This window comes from Mobula hypostoma, chromosome 12 (genome assembly GCF_963921235.1).
Source record: "Mobula hypostoma chromosome 12, sMobHyp1.1, whole genome shotgun sequence".
NCBI classification, from domain to species: domain Eukaryota; kingdom Metazoa; phylum Chordata; class Chondrichthyes; order Myliobatiformes; family Myliobatidae; genus Mobula; species Mobula hypostoma.
The window spans coordinates 20,290,441-20,310,735 of NC_086108.1; the positions used below are offsets into that span (position 1 = coordinate 20,290,441).

At 39.8% G+C, this 20,295-nt stretch overlaps 1 protein-coding gene and 1 long non-coding RNA gene across 5 annotated transcripts in view; one reads left to right on the forward strand and one right to left on the reverse strand.

The window, feature by feature from the left end:
- Positions 1-9,302, reverse strand: part of fam20b (FAM20B glycosaminoglycan xylosylkinase) — a 107,712-nt gene extending 98,410 nt beyond the window's left edge. The window contains exon 1 of one of the 4 annotated variants that reach the window (XM_063063713.1): positions 9,146-9,302. The gene's annotated coding sequence lies outside the window, so the exon portion shown is untranslated. Of the gene's footprint in view, positions 1-7,966; positions 7,987-8,762; positions 8,994-9,036 lie in introns of those variants that run through there. The other 3 variants (XM_063063714.1, XM_063063715.1, XM_063063716.1) reach the window with 3 other exon arrangements.
- A 1,578-nt stretch (positions 9,303-10,880) lies between these two features.
- LOC134354652 (uncharacterized) overlaps positions 10,881-20,295 on the forward strand; it is a 47,629-nt gene continuing 38,214 nt past the window's right edge. Inside the window, exon 1 of the long non-coding RNA XR_010019870.1 lies at positions 10,881-11,001. This is a non-coding gene — a long non-coding RNA (uncharacterized LOC134354652). The remainder of the gene's footprint in view (positions 11,002-20,295) is intronic.

A 20,295-nucleotide genomic window follows, 5' to 3' on the forward strand; every position in this document is an offset into this window, starting at 1 on the left:
GAAGTTAATTCAGACAGTCTTAATTCATTAATGTGTATGAACGCTGAGCGTAAAATTTCATCTAAAATGGCCACTGAGAGAATGAAATACATAGCAAGTGGACCAGATACAGACCATGAAGAAACTTACTGCATATTAGTGAGGAACTTAATCAGGCATTACTGAAGTTAGACATTGACTATTTGTCAGGCTACAAACAATTAAGTCTCTGCATTACTGAGAAAACACACACATTCCCCAGCATGGTGAACATGAACAGAGAGGATGATGACTATGACCTAAACAGGGCTTTAGTCAAATTCTTCTTCTGTTCCAATAACATTAATTATGGCCCAGGATTGTGAGAAAACCAAACAGCTGATCTGCTGTCTTTGATATTCGGAGCATGAAAGGCAGAAAGACACAAATAAACAAGCTACAGCAGTGATTTTCAAAGTGGGGTCATGACCTTCATGAAATATGTTTTTTAAATTCACCAAAACAGATTTTATACACCCCACACATCAGAGACAGAGAGAACGTGAGCAAGCTGAAAAGCAAACTAACCCCAAACATTATCATTTACTAGGAGTAAAATATCATTTTCTGATGGCTTTTAGGGCTTTACAGAAGTGGTGTGATTGCAGCTAAATTTACATTTACAGTTAGCTCATTATTATTACTTGTGAGCAAGGTGGACAACCTGAAATTAATTTGCCTACTGCTCTATAGCATGCAAAATGGCAGGAATCTAGCATTGTTAAACAGCAGCAAATTCAAGCAACAACCACTAGGTGAGAACAGAATTTTTTTGGCAGGAAAACCTAATCAAAAGATTGACAATTGATGTCAAATGCCTTCAGGAGAAGCTTGAATCTATCAGAGAAGAAGAATTGTTTCAATGAAAGAAATTAACATCTTTCCTAGCCAGTAATATTATGGATGTAGCAAAGGCCACGGGTCCCAAGATTCCAGTTGCAGCACACAATGCTTGGTCTTTTTAACAAGTCTGCTTCCAGTCAAACTATTTCAGTACATCTACCCAACAGAGATTACAATTGCTCTGTAAACCTTACAAAATAAAAGGCACATCCAATCTAGCCAAATACTACCCCATCAGCCAAATCACAATTAAACAGAAAATATACACCGCAGTGTAGCTGTTAGCTTAATGCTATTACAGCACCAGTTCAATTCCGCAGTTTGTAAGGGGTTTTACATTCTCCCTGTGACCACGTGGGTTTCATCCAGGTGCCCTGGTTTCCAACCACATTCCAAGGATGTACAGACTAGAAGGATAATTGATCACGAGTGTAATTGATAGCACGGTCATGTTGGGCCAGGAGAACCTAATACTGTGTTGCATCTCTAAATAAATAAGAAATATACTGGTACCTCACTTAATGTAAAGCAAGTGTTCCAGTAAAGAGTGTGCTAATGGAACTGGCACCAAATAGGATCAGAGGTACATAATGATATTGCTGCTGTACAAGCTTGTGTAAATGTGTTCTCACTGTCGCCATACACAGCTGCATCAAAACTTGGCATGAATTCACCCAATACGATGTGAGGAGGTCAGCTGCAAGGGCTGGATGAACCAGGGTGAGTGGTGTGGCTACTCAGCCATGACATGTGGGGATCAGGGATGTACAATGGTCAGCAGAGTGCATCCACTGGTGGGAGCCAGCAGCAACAGCTCTATGAGCTAACAGGCCACCTTGCTTACGTGTGTGATGGAAACTGCTCCTTTGCACAGTTCACCCCAGCCCTAAGATGGTGCTCGGTGCTAAGTGTCGGAGGCTCGAAGTTTTCGGACAGACTCAAGAGTCGGCTGTGGTCGGGTGCTTCCAGGGTGCTGCATCGGCAAGTTTGCGGCGCTGGAAGTTCACGGCAGGGAGAATTTTTCTTCCTTCTACCGTCTACCTGAGATGATGGGACTTTTGAGAGACTTTGAGACTTCTTTTTACCGTGCCCATGGTCTGTTCTTTATCAAATTACAGTATTGCTTTGCACTGTTGTAACTATATGTTATAATTATGTGGTTTTTGTCAGTTTTTCAGTCTTGGTTTGTCTTGTGTTTCTGTGATATCATTCTGGAGGAACATTGTATCATTTCTTAATGCATGTATTACTAAATGACAATAAAAGAGGACTGTGTGTCCTCATAATCTAATCTAAATTCTTCTTCGTATGCATAATTGTAACTAAGCTATTTGATAGTGACTATAAAGTACTTTTAATGGTGGGGTGAAGAAAAGCAGAATGTAAAAATGCCTGAATTTGAGGTACACAGAAATCTGAAGGCTGAAAGCTGTTAGAAAAAATCCATAGAAGAATTCAAAGAAAGGTAAATTTAGGATGAAAAACAAAGTATTTTACATTGGTCTATTCAAAACTACTGGCTTAACTATTTGTAGTAACACACACAAAATACTGGAGGAACTCAGTAGGTCAGGCAAATAAATGGAAATAAACAGGGCTGAGACCCTTCCTCAGGACTGGAAAGGAAGGAGGAAAAGTCAGAGGAAGAAGGTGGGGAATGAGAAGGAGTACAACTTAGATGATAGATGATGCAAGACAGGTGGGCGAGGGAGGGAGGATAAAGAAAGAAGCTGGGAGGTGACAGGTGGAAAAGATAAAAGGGCTGGAGAAGGAAGAATCTGATATGAGAGCAGAGTGGACCATGGGAGAAAGGGAAGAAGGAGGGAAGCTAGAGTGAGGAATGGAAGAAGAGGGAAGGGGGAGGGGGAAAATTACCAGAAGTTAGAGAAATCAATTTTTATGTCATCAGATTGGAGGCTACCCAGATGAAATATGAGGTGTTTTCCTCCAACCTGACATGGCCTCATCATGGCAATAGAGGAAGCTATGGACAGAAACTTCAGAAACGACATACCTATTGAAATGTTCTCTTTCCACTAACATGCAATTTGACTTCTTTCAGGTGCACATCTTTGCTAATAAACTTTTTGCTCCAAAACAAGCAATCCCTAGTGCTAGAGGGAAAGATAATAAAGCTGGTAGCTACAACAGGAAACATTAACAGTAGTAACAAACAAGTAGCGGCATTCAACCTATTTCAATTATATACGACTACATTGACTCTGTCTCTCAGATACTACCCTTCCTGATGTAATAAGTAATGCAGAAAATCACAGGTGCAGTGCTATCCATTAGACTGCCAACATGTTGTGTTGGCACAAAACCCCTGAAATCACAGACTGCAGTCACTTAACATAATAGGTTCTTGAAACTAACTCCAGCTTTTTCTAAGACTGTATTTGAAACAGACCACAACAATGGAAACACATTTCTCTAGGATATCATAAAAATCTGTTGATATCTTTTGAGAGACTTTGAGACTTCTTTTTACCGTGCCCATGGTCTGTTCTTTATCAAATTACAGTATTGCTTTGCACTGTTGTAACTATATGTTATAATTATGTGGTTTTTGTCAGTTTTTCAGTCTTGGTTTGTCTTGTGTTTCTGTGATATCATTCTGGAGGAACATTGTATCATTTCTTAATGCATGTATTACTAAATGACAATAAAAGAGGACTGTGTGTCCTCATAATCTAATCTAAATTCTTCTTCGTATGCATAATTGTAACTAAGCTATTTGATAGTGACTATAAAGTACTTTTAATGGTGGGGTGAAGAAAAGCAGAATGTAAAAATGCCTGAATTTGAGGTACACAGAAATCTGAAGGCTGAAAGCTGTTAGAAAAAATCCATAGAAGAATTCAAAGAAAGGTAAATTTAGGATGAAAAACAAAGTATTTTACATTGGTCTATTCAAAACTACTGGCTTAACTATTTGTAGTAACACACACAAAATACTGGAGGAACTCAGTAGAAAAAGACTTATTAGAAAAAGACTTCAGAATTTTTACCATGGAAGTACATCATTTTCAAATATTCAGGATAGTTTAATGTCATTTCCAGTACATGAATGTAAAGGAGAACTCCAGATTTGATGCAGCACAGAAAAAACACAATATGATAAAGAACACAATAACAAACACACAATACAAATACATAAAATAGCCTATATATATATATATAGATTGTATGTCCATAAAGTGACGCTAGTTACAGCGCTGTCTGTATATTAGGTGGCTGACAAGAAATTATAAAGTAGTGATGGTGGGGGTATGGTCAGATGGAGGTGTTGATCAGCCTTACTGCTGGGGGGAAAGTAAATGTTTTTGAGTCTGGTGGTCTTAGAAGAGATGTAAGAAGAGATCTGCATAATAGTTGGAGAAACAGAGCATCCTCCAAGAAAACCACAACCTTGACATGGTTTGGAGGCTTGCATGGCTCAATGTCTCAGAGAGCTAAGTCGGCTGGAGTCAGAGCCTTGTGCCTTGACTCTTGGTAGGATCACCCATGCCAAAGGGTAGAGGCCAGACTAAGAGTAGTCCACTGGTCCTACAGATTGGGGCGGGGGGGGGGGTGCGGCTGTTCAGCTTAGGACTAACATCCTAACTGGTAAAACAAAATTGTTAAGGAATCCTTCTGTATCTATGTGTGATGGTATTCCTCAGTTTCCGCCTGGGACTTGCATGACTGACAGAAGTTCAAACTGAGGAAGCTACTGGCATGATGGAGGAAGCCCTGAACATCACCAAAATTGGCATTGATGGCCATAGATAGAGAACCTTCAATGCTGCCCTAAATGCGTAACGGGCACTAAATATAGTGTGCAGATAATATAGTGGCAGAATTTTCTCCCACCCCCACAGGACTGAAACAAATCGCTGAGAAAATGTTTTACTTGAATGAGACAGGGATGCCTTTATGCACATTCATCTCAAGCAATGTGATTCATGTTTTATGGCAGCCAAAAATCATTTAGTCCTCTGCTTAGAGGCGATGCAGACGCTAAATGCAAGTTTAAACCTCTCAATCTATCACTCACAAGGACTAAGGCTCTAAAAGGGACAATCAAACCAAATCTTCCAGTGGTATAATGATTTAACAAAAAATTGTTGGTGATGACATAGTTCCAAGATCATATCATGTCCTTTCTCTCTTCTTTCATCAAACAATATTGTGTCTGAAGAACAGATCTTTGCTTACTATTAGCAATGTCTCTGTACATCAAGAAATGGCTGACAACATCCAGGCAGTGCTTTTACCAACAATGGGCCAAGGCATTATTACTGCAGTTAAGATGTAATAATACCTGCTGTGCAAAATGAGGGAGTTCATTACGAAATGACTTTCAGTGGCATTCTGCTCAAAAGAATGATGACTATCTTCAATGAAGACAATTCGAATACGGACACGGCAATAAATACGGCTACATGATGGAAGATGCATGTTACCAGGAGCTATCCAGATGTCCGTCAACACTTTTTAAGTCTCATTCATCAGCTAGCTAGCCAGGTACAATCACAGGAAGATTGCTTACCATTAATGATGTCACAAACTCAAAGTTCAGAGTCACCAGCACCCACATCACTGTCACACGTTACAGCTCTGCCTCTTATCTCTCCCACACCAGCTCAACACGCAAAGCCACTAACTAGGTGTAAATCTGGCAACTCTCCTCTGCAATAGCATTGTGGAAGTGCCTTCAACAAAAGGACAGCAGTGGTTCAAGATGGCTCACTGTCATCTACTCAAGGATGGTTAGGGAACGACATTAAATGCTGACTGACCATGCCAGCAATTTTCCCTCAAAGTTGTGTGATACATCTTTTGCTACTAATGCACAAAGAAATTTAAACTGTGCATAAAAGGTTGTCACCCTCTACCTCATTGGCATGTTAACTATATTTCACGATCATACACAATTACGACTCTTTTTCCGGTTTCTAATGCAGACAGTATTGACAACATAAAGTTTGCAATGATTTGTCTGCAGATTTTAGAACTGGCTTAATTATACTGTTTTTATTGATTCACTTTGTCAAATTCCAAAGAAGCAAAGGGCATGAAGCGCAAAACAACTGCTAGTTCATATAAAGTGGAGTGGCTTAATGATACAGTAGAAACTGCTACACTGAAAGCTCATGAGGTCGGGAACATGCAGCTATGAGAAATATTTATGTACAATACAGAAACTGGTGTTATCTACGTTATTGTCACGATTCAAAAGTTGCTGGAGAAGAAGTGGGAAGAAGTGGCTTAATATTTAGAAACTCAACTTTTTAAAGCGTCATTTAATAAGTAAGTCATAAATGAATGGTGTGCAAAAGTTCTGGCAAGAAAATCCTTTATTACCCAATAGAGGCCTGCTACATATGGTTCGTGAGAGTGCAGATGAACGAGATCAAAAATGATCAAACCCACAAGAGATCAAAGTTCTTATTGGCAGTGTTTTGCTAGCTGTTAAAATGAATACCTCTATATATAAAATTCATTGTGCATTACCATCTAGAGGGAACAGTGCAATCCAGTAGAGTCTAAAACCCAAAAGATACAAAAAGAACAAACCTAACTTCAATGCTAAAAAGGTTGAAGTAACTGCCATTTCTTGCTTTGATTTTGGGAAAAATGTGTATGTCATGAAGGGCACAATGACATCAGAAATGAGGCACTACGAAAACTATTTTGGTTACAGAAGTATCAAGAAATAAAAGGTAATTGGTAACACACTGATCAGTTAGAAACTCACTGTAAAGCATAAATTTGTAAGTAACTATAGAGACCCAAATTTTTTAATGTAGATGTAAATCCTACTTACCAACAGAGGAAACAAAAACATTTTTGAAAGCCGAAATTTTCAAAAATTTTATATAAAGAACAGTTCTTCTTTGAAAGTAAAGTCACTACAGCTACAAAGGACTAAATGGCTCCTTTCTGTGTTGGAGAACACTCTGCTTTCTGTAACAGCTTTTCTCTCAAATCGTTTATAAAGCCTGTATTTTTAAAAATGTGTAAATTTGACTTTCACAATAACTTTTCCAAAATACTATTGAGTTGCATTTCAAACCACTGTTGTTTAAAAACGCACAATAGCCATACAGATAAGGATCAGTACTAGAAAATATACAGAATAATATCCCCAACAATGTATGTAGAGGGCAACCAAACTTCAGTCGGCAGGATAGACTCATAGGCATGTATCAAACAGAAAAGTAACCCAATGAGCTATGTAACTAAATTTAATGATTGTCATACTTAACTGGATGGAAGAAAAGAAAGAAATTCCAAAATCAATAATTGCTAGCATGAAATGGATTGTGTCAACATTTAAAACCTATCTGGTGAATAAAGTTGTAAACATTGATTCTTTTGAGTCCTAATCTCCAAAAATGGTGACGAAACAGCACTGAAAATAAATGCAACAATTGCAAATTGCCTCAAGCAAAATTACTGATTGTTTTCCATGTAGATGTAAACTGGTGCCACTGTGTACACTCAGCTATATTAGTCAGCTTGACTACAAAGACCTGCAACACACATCTAGCATTCCTGGTATGAATAGATCTTCTTCTCAACATTGTGAAAAGATGTGCATCTAAATGAAAACAAAACCTGAAATGCGATGGTTTTGATACAATTAAAATTAATTTATTCCAACCATCTTAAAGTCCTTTTTGTAAACTCTGGACTTTATTCATGTACATTTGGCATATCAAATCTATTGACTAAGCAGCTTCAGAAACAAATTGACCACAAATGCAAATAAGTTATAATAGAAAGTTACACAATGGATCAAACGTGGTAACTTCAAAAAGAATTAGGGGCAAATTTTGATTAGAATAAGAGAGAACAAGGACAGCATCTTTAGCATGTCTTAATGATATTTAAAAACAAAACCGGTTTAAGTACACAACCCATGAAATCTAAATAAAAATTAAAATCTGATATTTACAGATGGAAATGAGTAGAGCAAAAATCTAATGTTGTTATAAAGTGAATATCACTAGCAAATGTAGATACAAAACACTGTAGTGAATTTTTAAAAAGCCAAGGGGGATAAAGCTAAACTAGGGAATTCAGTAGGACCAGGGATCCAGAACAAAAAACATACTTTTGAATAACTCCTTTCACAATCTCAGAACCCAACGTGTTTTGCAGCAATGAACGACTTTAGATGAGATGTAATTAGAATTGATGTAACACACAGATCACAGCAGCCTATTTGGCCACAGCAGACCCACAATCATCAATTTGATCACCTTAAGCCTGATTATAAAGGAAATGAGAGATAAAATTTCGTCAGAAGACTGTAACAATGACAAAATAATAATGTCTCTGTTCTTCAGAATAACACCACTGGCACTTTTTCCAAGAAACGCTACAAACCAAGAAGACAACTGTTCTATCCATTAATTCCACTCCCTTACTGCCCCTCCCCACCTTTCCCCCCGTTATTCCAACACACTGCCTGCTGGAAGGACTCATTATATCTCCTTAGTTTTGCAAAATATTTACACTTAACGTCCAATCAGTGCCCCTTTTGAATACCCCGATTATGTCTTTATCACACATGCAAACAGCAAGTTCTAATCATAACACACAGCATTAGGAAGTTTTTCCCCCTGTGACCTCATCTGTGTCTTTTATCGTGGTATCGGAATCCTCGAGACATCCACTGATGGCAGTTTCTCTCTATTCATTCTATGCAAACTCGTCATAATCTTGTACTGCACACCTCTGCCAAATCTCTTCACAACCTCTTGTTTACTAGCATCTCCAGTCCATCCTGGAACTGATTCGGGACACACATACGGCTATCCTTTATCTCCACGCACTCAAGTGACATCCTAGCGAGATTTTCTTTGAGACTCAAAGGCAGGAGGAGGTCTTGAACTCATAAACCTTACCCAGGAGCAAGAGTGGCATCAACAGAAATCAAGTAGATCGAGGGGAGTATCACCAAACCGGAAAGGGCGTGTGAAAGGTATTGGGAGGGGTGAGGGAGACTGATTGGAGGGATAGAGGCGACTCAGGGTGGGGAGATTGGGAGGAGGTGAGAGCTGAAGGGGCCAGATAGTCCAAAGAAACATAAAATACACAGACACCACCACCACCTGACATCCCCACAGTGCCGGGGCCCTGCAGCCACCCCATCTCCAAACGCGAGCATGAGGTCATCACCTCGGTTTTCCAGCGGGGCCGGGGCCTGGTCCTGTCCTCCCCGGCTTCCGCTCGTTCACTCGCGGCTCACGCTCGCGGTTCCCCCGCCACGCGCCCTCTGTTTGCCTACCTCGGGCTCGAGCTCCGGACCGGTAGCAACGTTCGGCTCTGTCCTGGGATCGGCGGACAACAATAATGCGACACTTCCGCCTTGCCAGCTCCACCAGCCGGCCGGGACGCCTTCAATGGTCGCCGCCTACTTACCCCAGCGGCCTCGCTTCACTGACAGGCGGACGGGGACAAGGCTACTTCAACCGTTAATGTCCCCTGGGGTCCAGCCGGAACAAGAGCCGCGTTGAAATTACATAACTCCCGTAGTGCGGGTGCAGTTCCCAAAGCACTTCCCGGAGTGTGTGGTGGAGCCAGGCAAAGAAATCAGCCTAGTGCAGAGGGAATTGTAAACGGAGGGTGTTACCAGATAGGGTTAGCTCCATCAACACTCTAGTCTATCCCGGGGGATCACAGGATTTGTAAAGAGGGGCAAATATACGATGAAACATCATGGAATTAAGGACTAAGGGAAATTGGTACAGAGGAGGTGATGAGATGGAGGCAAATAAGGCATGAATATATTGAAGAAAGTTAGAATTGAGGGGCCGAAGGGTCTACTTCTGCTCCTATGTACTTCCTAATTTTATCGTGGAGGCTAATGAAGAAGTTTCCTTGGAGTGATTGTTTTGGCAGCTGGCGGAGTTCCACTGACTGACCCTCACAGCCTTCCAAGATGGGAAACTAAAGATCCGCCACCTTCAGGGTGAATAAGTTTCTCTTCATTTCAATCCTAAACATCCTATCTCTTATTCTATGCTATGCCTCTGATCCAAGGCTTCTTATTTATGGGGAACATTCTCATGTAAAGTGTTTTAAAAGGTGAATACTTCAATGATACTGTATATGAATTCTGAAGAACAGGACCCCAGTTTACTGAGCAACACACAAAATGCTGGAGGAACTCAGCAGGCCAGGCAGTATCTAGAGAAAAGAGTACAGTCAATATTGCAGGCTGAGACCCTTCAGCAGGACTACAGAAAAATCTCTCTCCCAGTGCCAAGTGCCCTCCTGCTTCAAAACATCCACCGTTGTTCCTGTACCTAAAAAGACAAGGGTAACATGTCTGAATGACCTGTGTCCTGTTGCACTCTCCTCAATAATAAGCAAATGCTTTGAGAGGCTGGTCAAGGACCTCACTGCAGCCTGCTACCATCCACACTGGACCCCCTACAATTCGCATACCAACATAACCAATCGACATACGATGCAATAGCCACAGCTCTACACACTGTCCTTACATACCTGGAGAAGAAGGATGCTTATGTGAGAATGCTGTTCTTGGACTACAGTTCAGCATTCAACACAGTGGTGTCAAGAAAACAACCTCTCCCTCAGTGTCGCAAAAACAAAGAAGCTGGTTGTGGACTACAGGAGGAATGGATACAGACTGATCCCTATTGACATCAATGATCTGGGGTTGAGAAAGTGAACAGCTTTAAGTTCCTCAGCATCCACATTACCGAGGACCTCACATGGTCTGTACATACCAGCTGTTTGGTGAAAATGGTGCAACAGTGCGTCTTTCACCTCAGACGGTTGAGGAGGTTTGGTATGGGCCTCCAAATACTAAGAACTTTCTACAGGGGCACAATTGAGAGCATCCTGACTGGCTGCATTACTGTGTGGTATGGGAACTGTACTTCCCTCAATAGCAGGACTCTGCAGAGAGTGATGTGGACAGCCCTGCGCATCTGTAGATGTGAACTTCCCACTATCCAGGATATCTACAAAAACAGGTGTGTAAAAAGGGCCTGAAAGATCATTGGGGTCCTCAGTCACCCCAACCACAAACTGTTCCAGCTGCTACCATCCGGGAAGCGGTACCGCAGCCTAAAAGCCAGGACCAACAAGCTCCAGGACAGCTTCTTCCATAAGGTCATCAGACTGCTTAATTCATGTTGATACAATTGTATTTCTATGTTATATTGATTGTTCTGTTGTACATACAATTAATTATAAATTACTATAAATTGCACATTTAGATGGAGACGTAACGTAGAGATTTTTCATGTATGTGAAGGATGTAAGAAGTAAAGTCAATTAATTTCAAAAAATGGAGCTTTCAGACACTGTGTCCATTCTCCAGTCCTGCTGAAGGGTCTCGGCCCAAAACGTTGACTCTACTCTTTTCCATAAATCCTTTCTGATCTCCTGAGATCCTCTAGCTTTTTGTGTGAGTTGCTTGGATTTCCAGCATCTGCAGATTTCCTCTTGTTTAGAAATATAGAAAACCTACAGCACAATACAGGCCCTTTGGCCCACAATGCTGTGCTAAACATGTACTTATTTTAGAAATTACCTAGGGTTACCCATAGCCCTCTATTTTTCTAAGCTCCATGTACCTACCCAGTAGCTTCTTAAAAGACCATATCGTATCCGCCTCCACCAACATTGCTGGCAGCTCACTCCACGCACTCACCACCCCCTGCATAAAAACCTTGCCCCTGACATCTCCTTTGTACCTACTTCCAAGCACCTTAAAACTGTGCCCTCTTGTCTTAGTAATTTCAGCCCTGAGAAAAAGTCTCTGCCTATCCACACGATCAATACCTCTCATCATCTTATACACTTCTATCAGGTCACCTGTCATCCCCTGTCGCTCCAAGGACAAAAGGCCAGGTTTACTCAAACTATTCTCATGTAAATCTTCTCTGCACCCTTTCTATGATTTCCACATCCTTCCTGTAGTGAGGTGACCAGAACTGAGCACAGTATTCCAAGTGGGATTTAACCAGGGTCCTATAAAGCTGTAATATTACCTCTCGGCTCTTAAACTCAATCCCATGGTTGATGAAGGCCAATGCGTCGCGTGCCTTCTTAACCACACAGTTAACCTGCACAGCATTTTTGAGTGTCTTACAGACTTGGACCCCAAGATCCCTCTGATCTTCCACACTACCATTAATACTATATTCTGCCATCATATTTGACCTACCAAAATGAACCACCTCACATTTATCTGGGTTGATCTCCATCTGCCACTTCTCAACACAGTTTTGCATCCTATCGATATCCCACTGTAACCTCTGACAGCTCTCCACACTATCCACATCACCCCCAACCTTTGTGTCATCAGCAAATTTACTAACCCATCCCTCCACTTCCTCATCCAGGTCATCTATAAAAATCATAAAGAGAAGGGGTCCCAGAACAGACCCCTGAGGCACACCACTGGTCACCGACCTGCATGCAGAATATGACCAGTCTACAACCACTCCTTGCCTTCTGTGAGCAAGCCAATTCTGGATCCACAAAGCAAGGTCCCCTTGGATCTCATGCCTCCTTACTTTCTCAATAAGCCTTATATTGGGTACCTTGTCAAATGCCTTGCTGAAATCCATATACACTACATCTACTACTCTACCTTCATTATTGTGTTTAGTCACATCCTCAAAAAATTCAGTAAGACTCGTAAGGCATGACCTGCCTTTGCCAAAGCCATGCTGGTGATTCTTAATCATATTATGCCTCTCCAAATGTTCATAAATCCTGCCTCTCAGGATCTTCTCCATCAACTTATCAACCACTGAAGTAAGACTCACTGGTCTATAATTTCCTGGGCTATCTTTGCTCCTTTTCTTGAATAAGGAAACAACATCTGCAACCCTCCAATCCTTCAGAACCTCTCCCTTCCCCTTTGATGTTGCAAAGGTCATTGCCAGAGGATCAGCAATCTCCTCCCTTGCCTCCCATAGTAGCCTGGGGTATATCTCATCTGCTCCCGGTGACTTATCCAACTTGATGTTTTGTAAAAGCTCCAGCACATTCTCTTTCTTAATGTCTATATGCTCAAGCTTTTCAGTATGCTGTAAGTCATCCCTACAATTGCCAAGGTCCTTTTCCGTAGTGAATACTGAAGCAAAGTATTCATTAAGTACCTCTGCTAACTCCTCTGGTTCCATACACACTTTTCCACTGTCATACTTGATTGATCTTATTCTCTCACGTCTTATCCTCTTGCTCTTCACATACTTGTAGAATGCCTTGGGGGGTTTTCCTTAATCCTGCTCACCAAGGCCTTCTCATGGCCCTTTCTGGCTCCCCTAATTTCATTCTTAAGCTCCGTCCTGCCCAGTTTACTGAAGCTTTCCTCACATGACAACCCTGCCATCCCTGGAACCAGTCTGATAAGTCATTGTTGAATCCATCATTCCAAGTATTCCCTTTCTCTGGTAAGATGACCAAATCTGTAAAGTGACACAGTACTCTAAGTCTGGTCTCATCAAGGCCCTACATAATTGCAACGATTGAAATCCAGATGCAAAATCAACCACACATTTTTAATGGCAGAGTCGTCTTGATGGACTGTATAGCCTAAATCTATATAATTATGAACCAAAACAGGAATATAAGCATGAACTTTAGAGAAAAAGTAATGCCACACTGATCAAAGTGCCCATCTAGCTAGGCCTATTTTCCCCATGTTTAACTATATCCCCCTTTCCCATCCATGTATCTATCCAAATGGCTTTAAAATGTTGTTATTGTACCTGCCTCAACAACTACCTCTGGCATATGCAATGGATTCCCGTTAATTCAGACACAATGGTACCAGTACATTTTGGCCCAATTAAGCAGCTGCCCCAATTAGCCGGTTTCATGGAAGTACTTAAAAAGGTATAGGCTAAAGAAAAGCTGCTGTTTAACTAAGTAATTAATTATGTATTTAAATGAAATATGGAACAAATTGGATTATCAATACTACTACAGTACTATAAAACTGTGTTTTAGGTCCTAATATTTATCGATGGAGGAATTCTTCGAGTGTATGCTGCCCTGTTCTTTTGTCTATATATGAACAAAATCATCACAGACACCTAGAATAGATAATAGACTGCCTTCATTCCATACATTTGATGATTTTGACTATTGCCAATCAACTACTGCTTTTTGAAATACATGTATATTGTATCCCTTGGATATAGAAAAGATAGAAAAGGAGGTAAAATGGCGGGGAGGGGGGTGCGTGGAAGAGTTACACTACTATCCTGGGACAATATCACAACTACACTTAGGGGAGACATAATGGGCGGTTCAGGCACTGAGTCTATTTGGGTAAAACTCAGGAATAGGAAAGAATCAATCACTCTGATGGGATTGTACTACAGATCCACCCAATAGCTACCAGGACATTGAGGAACAGATCTGTAATTAGATTAAGGAATATGTGAAAATAATAGGGTTGTTGTGTGACAGGGTCCTGAATTACCACTAATAAACTGTGCTCGATTACCCCTATGAACTGTGCTTTTGAAAAGAGAAAGAGAGAGTTATTTAACACAAACAACTTGTTTGGAAGAGAGAGAGAGAGAGACGAAGACTGCTCATTGTATTTATACTTTCTCCAATGACATTGCCTGCTTGTACGTTCTTACACAGACAGAGAAGGGAGGAGTTATTTGAGAGACAGTCGGTACTCAGTACAATGAGATATATAGTAGGTCAGATGATAGACCAGGGACACATGATTTTGGACACTGAATGAGCTTTGTTGTGCCCACAGAAAAAGTGGGTTTTGGAGGATTGATCAGGCGGATCTATCAGTGGCTCTTGCAGTGTGAACAGGGCGTGACCGGTGGGGAGTTATTCGTGTGTCCAACCCTCGCCTGGGTTGATGGCTCCACAACAGAAGAATGGTCCCCTTTGTTGTGGTCACAGTCGGTGACTTTTAAAGGATTTCGAAGGACAACGGGAAGATCGATGTCGTCAGCTCACCTGAAGACTCAAATTTCTCCCTCTCTCTCTCTCTCTCCATCACTATTCAACTCAATACCACGAACTGAACTGAACTTTACTCATCATTGTAAGACTGTATCTATTTACCCCTAGACTTGAAGAAGATTGGTTTTCATATATTTCCACACTTACTGATATACTTTATACCTTATACTTTATTGTCGCTAAACAATTGATACTAGAACACAGCGATATTTGATTCTGCGCTTCCTGCTCCCTGAATTACAAATCGATAGTAAATATTAAAAATTTAAATTATAAATCATAAATAGAAAATAGAAAAATGGAAAGTAAGGTAGTGCAAAAAAAACTGAGAGGCAGGTCTGGATATTTTGAGGGTACAACCCAGATCCGGGTCAGGATCCGTTCAGCAGTCTTATCACAGTTGGAAAGAAGCTGTTCCCAAATCTGGCCGTATGAGTCTTCAAGCTCCTGAGCCTTCTCCCGGAGGGAAGAGGGACGAAAAGTGTGTTGGCTTGGTGGGTCATGTCCTTGATTGTCCTGGCAGCACTGCTCCAACAGCGCGCAGTGTAAAGTGAGTCCAAGGACGGAAGATTGGTTTGTGTGATGTGCTGTGCCGTGTTCACGATCTTCTGCAGCATCTGCCGGTCTTGGACAGGACAACTTCCATACCAGGTTGTGATGCACCCTAGAAGAATGCTTTCTACGGTGCATCTATAAAAATTAGTGAGGGTTTTAGGGGACAGGCCAAATTTCTTTAGTTTTCTCAGGAAGTAAAGGCGCTGGTGGGCCTTCTTGGCAGTGGACTCTGCTTGGTTGGACCAAGTCAGGTCATTTGTGATATTGACCCAGAGGAACTTAAAGCTTTTGACCTGTTTCACTTGTGCACCACCAATGTAAATTGGGTTGTGCGGTCCGCTACTCCTTCTGAAGTCAACAACCAGTTCCTTCGTCTTGCTGATGTTGAGGGATAGGTTATTGTCTTCGTACCATGCCACCAGGTTCTTAATTTCCTCTCTGTACTCAAACTCATTATTACCCGAAATACGGCCTACAATTGTTGTGTCATCAGCAAACTTATATATTGAGTTCAATGGAAACTTGGCTACACAATCATGGGTGTACAGTGAGTACAGCAGGAGGCTGAGTACACAGCCTTGTGGGGCACTGGTGCTCCAGATTGATTGTAGAGAAAAGCTTGTCTGCTATTTTTACAGCCTGGGTCCTGTCTGTGAGAAAGTTGAAGGTCCAGCTGCAGATCTGAGTGCTAAGGCCCAGGTTCCAGAGCTTAGGAATCAGTTTATTTGGAATGATGGTATTAAAGGCAGAGCTGTAGTCAATGAAAAGGAGCCTTATGTATGCATCGTTATTCTCCAGGTATTCTAGGGAGGAATGTAGGGCCAGAGAGATGGCATCTGCCTTTGACCTGTTGCTCCGGTAGGCGAATTGCAAAGCGTTGAGTTTGACTGGTAGGCTGTGGTTGATGTGTGCCATAACCAATCGCTTGAAGCACTTCATAGCAATTGATGTCAGAGCCACAGGTCGATAGTCATTCAGGCATGCCATCTTGCTCTTCTTCGGCACTGGGATTATCGTTGCCTTTTTAAACAATGAGGGGATCTTAGACTGAAGCAAGGAGCAGTTGAAGATGTCAGCAAACACTCCAGCCAGCTAGTGATATACTTACTTATATATAATCATTGCTAATCTGTTTGATTTATCTGCATTTATTTTACTGTATTGCGTAGTTACTAATAAATACCATTAGTTAATAGCAATACTGGACTCCAAGGTGTTTTCCATTTCTGCTGGTTCTTTAACCTGTCACGGGGTACATGACAAAATTGGGGGCTTGTCCAGGATATGAACAAATTGGTTGGGGGGGGGGCCTGTTTGAATTGATTGGGGAAAATCCCTTTTGATTTGGTCGTCTGGAAAAACAGCAGAAATGGATGTTGCGGAATTTCTGGAATCGCCAAACCCCGTGTCCTTGACAAAAGCTATAAAGTATGAGTCGCAGGACATTGGTAAGGAATTAAAGCTTACAACGGTAAAGAAGGGTATGACTAAGAGAGAAACTCAAAGAAAAATAGTTGAATATTATGTTTCGACGAAAAAATTTACTGAGGTTGTGTTGAAAATGTTCGCAGAAGGTAAACCTACTGAGGCTGAGTTTCATCTTCAGTTGGCAAAAGTAAAGATGGAGCATAAGTTGCAACTGAAATGGCTTGAGGCCGCAGAGGCAGAAAAACAGAGACAGTTTGAGTTGGAGTTGGTGTGGCAAGGGGTTCCAGTGCCAAGCCATAGTAGGGAGCTGGTTGTACCGTTTAATTAATTAGCCAAGAAATTAAGTTCCTGATGACTCCACTATAATGTATGAATTTTTTAAGAAACTGAATATTCCAAAATTATCATCTAATGAACGTTCAAAACTAGATGTACCTATTACAGTAGAGGAAATAAAGAATGCTATTTTTTCGATGAACTCAGGTAAAGCACCTGGCCCAGATGGATTTACAGTAGAATTTTTTAAAATTTTTCTCAACTACACTAACTCCTTGGCTATGTAGTGTTTTTAGGGATGCAGTGTCAATAGGTAAATTACCACAATCTTTTTATCGAGCTTCTATTTCCTTAATTCTTAAAAAAGATAAGGATCCTACTGAATGTACATCTTATAGGCCTATATGGAATCGCCAAACCCCGTGTCCTTGAACGTCGATTCTAAGATTTTTTCTAAAATATTGGCAACTAGATTGGACAATGTATTACCCCAAATTATTTCTGCTGCTCAAACTGGATTTATTAAAAACTGTTACTCTTTTTTTTAATATTAGGAGATTAATGAATATTGTTTATACGCCTCCACCCAAAATTCCAGAATGTGTTATTTCATTGGATGCTGAGAAAGCTTTTGATAGGGTTGAATGGATATATTTATTCAATACCCTTGAGAAATTTAATTTTGGTTCGATATTCATTTCCTGGATTAAACTGATATATTTTACCCCTTTGGCCTTGGTATTTACTAACAATCAAAGATCCCCTTTTTTTCATTCATTCCGTGGTAGTAGGCAGGGTTGCCCTCTTATTCCACTACTATTTGATATTGCCTTGGAACCGCTAGCTATTGCCATTTGTGACTCTCCTAATATATTTCGCATTACCTGTGGAAATGAGACTCATAAATTATCACTATATGCAGATGATCTACTATTATATATTTCTAACCCAGGAATATCTATTCCGGCAGTATTAACTTTGCTTGCTCAGTTTAGTAGTTTTTCTGGTTATAAATTGAACCGAGGTAAGAGTGAACTCTTTCCATTAAATATGCAGGTTCCCATTTATAGAAACTCTCCATTTAGAGTGATTCCTGAGATTTTACTTATTTGGGAGTTAAAATTACTAAGAGACATAAGGATCTATTCAATTTCAACCTTTTACCATTAATTAATCAGGTTAAACAACTGATTACTAAATGGTCCCCTTTGTCTCTATCACTGATTGGCCGTATTAATGCTATTAAAATGATTATTTTACCCAAATTTTTATATTTATTTCAAGCGATACTGATTTTTATTCCTAAATCTTTTTTTGATACTATTGATTCTAAAATTTCCTCTTATATATGGCAAAACAGAAATCCCAGATTAAGTAAAAAATACTTACAAAAATCTAAGAAAGAGGGTGGTTTGGCATTACCTATCCTAAGATTTTACTACTAGGCAATTAATATCCGATATTTAATATTTTGGACACAAGATTGGAATACAACTCCAAGCCCATATTGGGTAAACCTTGAAGGCTATTCTGTACAAGGGTTTTCTTTAGCTTCCATTTTAGGAACTTCACTGCCTTTTGCACTATCAAAATTGAATAAACAAATTTTCAACCCTATAGTTAAACATACATTGTGAATATGGTTTCAATTTCGTAAATTTTTTGGCCTGAATGAATTTATGTTATCAAGCCCTATTATATCTAATTTCTTTTTCCAACCCTTGGTAATGGACCAAGCCTTTTTGATATGGAAAACGAAAGGTATAATATGTCTTCGTGATCTATTTCTGGATAACTGCTTTATGTCTTTTGAGCAGTTACCTGAGAAATTTGATTTGCCTAGATCTGATTTTTTTAGATACCTACAAATAAGAAATTTTTAAAATACTACGTTGCCTACCTTTCCGACTTCAAATCCTTCTGGCATTTTTGATAAAATTTTAGGTTTTAATCCTTTGCAGAAGAGATTAATAGCAATAATTTATGATATAATTATGAAATTACCACCAGATATATCTGATAAAACCAAAAATGAATGGGAAAGGGAACTTCAACTTTCCCTACCTATAGAGAAGTGGGAAAAAAAATTTCAATTAGTTAGTATTTCTTCTATCTGTGCTAAACATGCATTAATACAATTTAAAGTAGTAAACAGAGCTCATATGTCCAAAGATAAACTAGCTCGTTTTTATTCCCATATAAACCCTACTTGTAATAGATGTCACTCTGAAGTGGCTTCTTTAATTCATATGTTTTAGTCCTGTCCTCTTTTGGAAAAATATTGGAAAGACATTTTTGATATTATTTCAACAGTTCTACACTTCAATTTAAAACCCCATCCTATGACGGCAAACTTTGGATTGCCAATGGTAGAACATAGATCTTTGTCTTCTTCAGCTTGTCAAATGATAGCTTTTTTTACTTTAATGGTGAGAAGATCTATTTTGTTGAACTGGACGGAAGCTAATCCTCCAACTACATTCCAATGGTTTTCTCAAACCGTATTAAGTTTAAATTTAGAAAAAATTAGGAGTGATATTTTTGACCCTTCGATTAAATTTGAAGAAACTTGGAAACCTTTTATGCAACATTTTCATATGATGTAATCTGACCTTTCTGAATCTTTTTTCTAAACTTAAATTATATGATGAGAGGAGCGGAGTTAACGACATTATTGAACGTGTCTGATACAAGCTGTTGGTCTAGCCCTCTTTTGCTTTTTTTGGGGGTTTTTTTGTTCTTTTTTTCTTTTGTGTTTTTTTTGTTTATATTTTTTTCTTTTTATTTCTTTTTTAATGATTAATTTCATTATGAGTTTGGAAGTCTTTTATATACATGTTACTTAAAATTCATTTTATATATGCTGTTGAACATTATTCCAATCTCTTTGTACTAACTTTGTTATTGAGTTTATAATTTTGAAAAATTAATAAAAGGATTTAAAAAGAAAGAAAGAAAGAAATTAAGTTGGTACCTCCATTTGAGGAAACAGAAGTCGATAGGTATTTCTTACATTTTGAAGAAGTGGCCATAAGTGGCAACTGGCCGAGAGATCAGTGGGCTCTTCTGTTACAAAGTGTGATTAAGGGGAAGGCCCAACGAGTGTATTCGGCGTTGTCTGTAGCAGACGCAGATGATTATAATGTAGTGAAAGGTGCTGTACTTAAAGTTTACGAGTTGGTCCCGGAG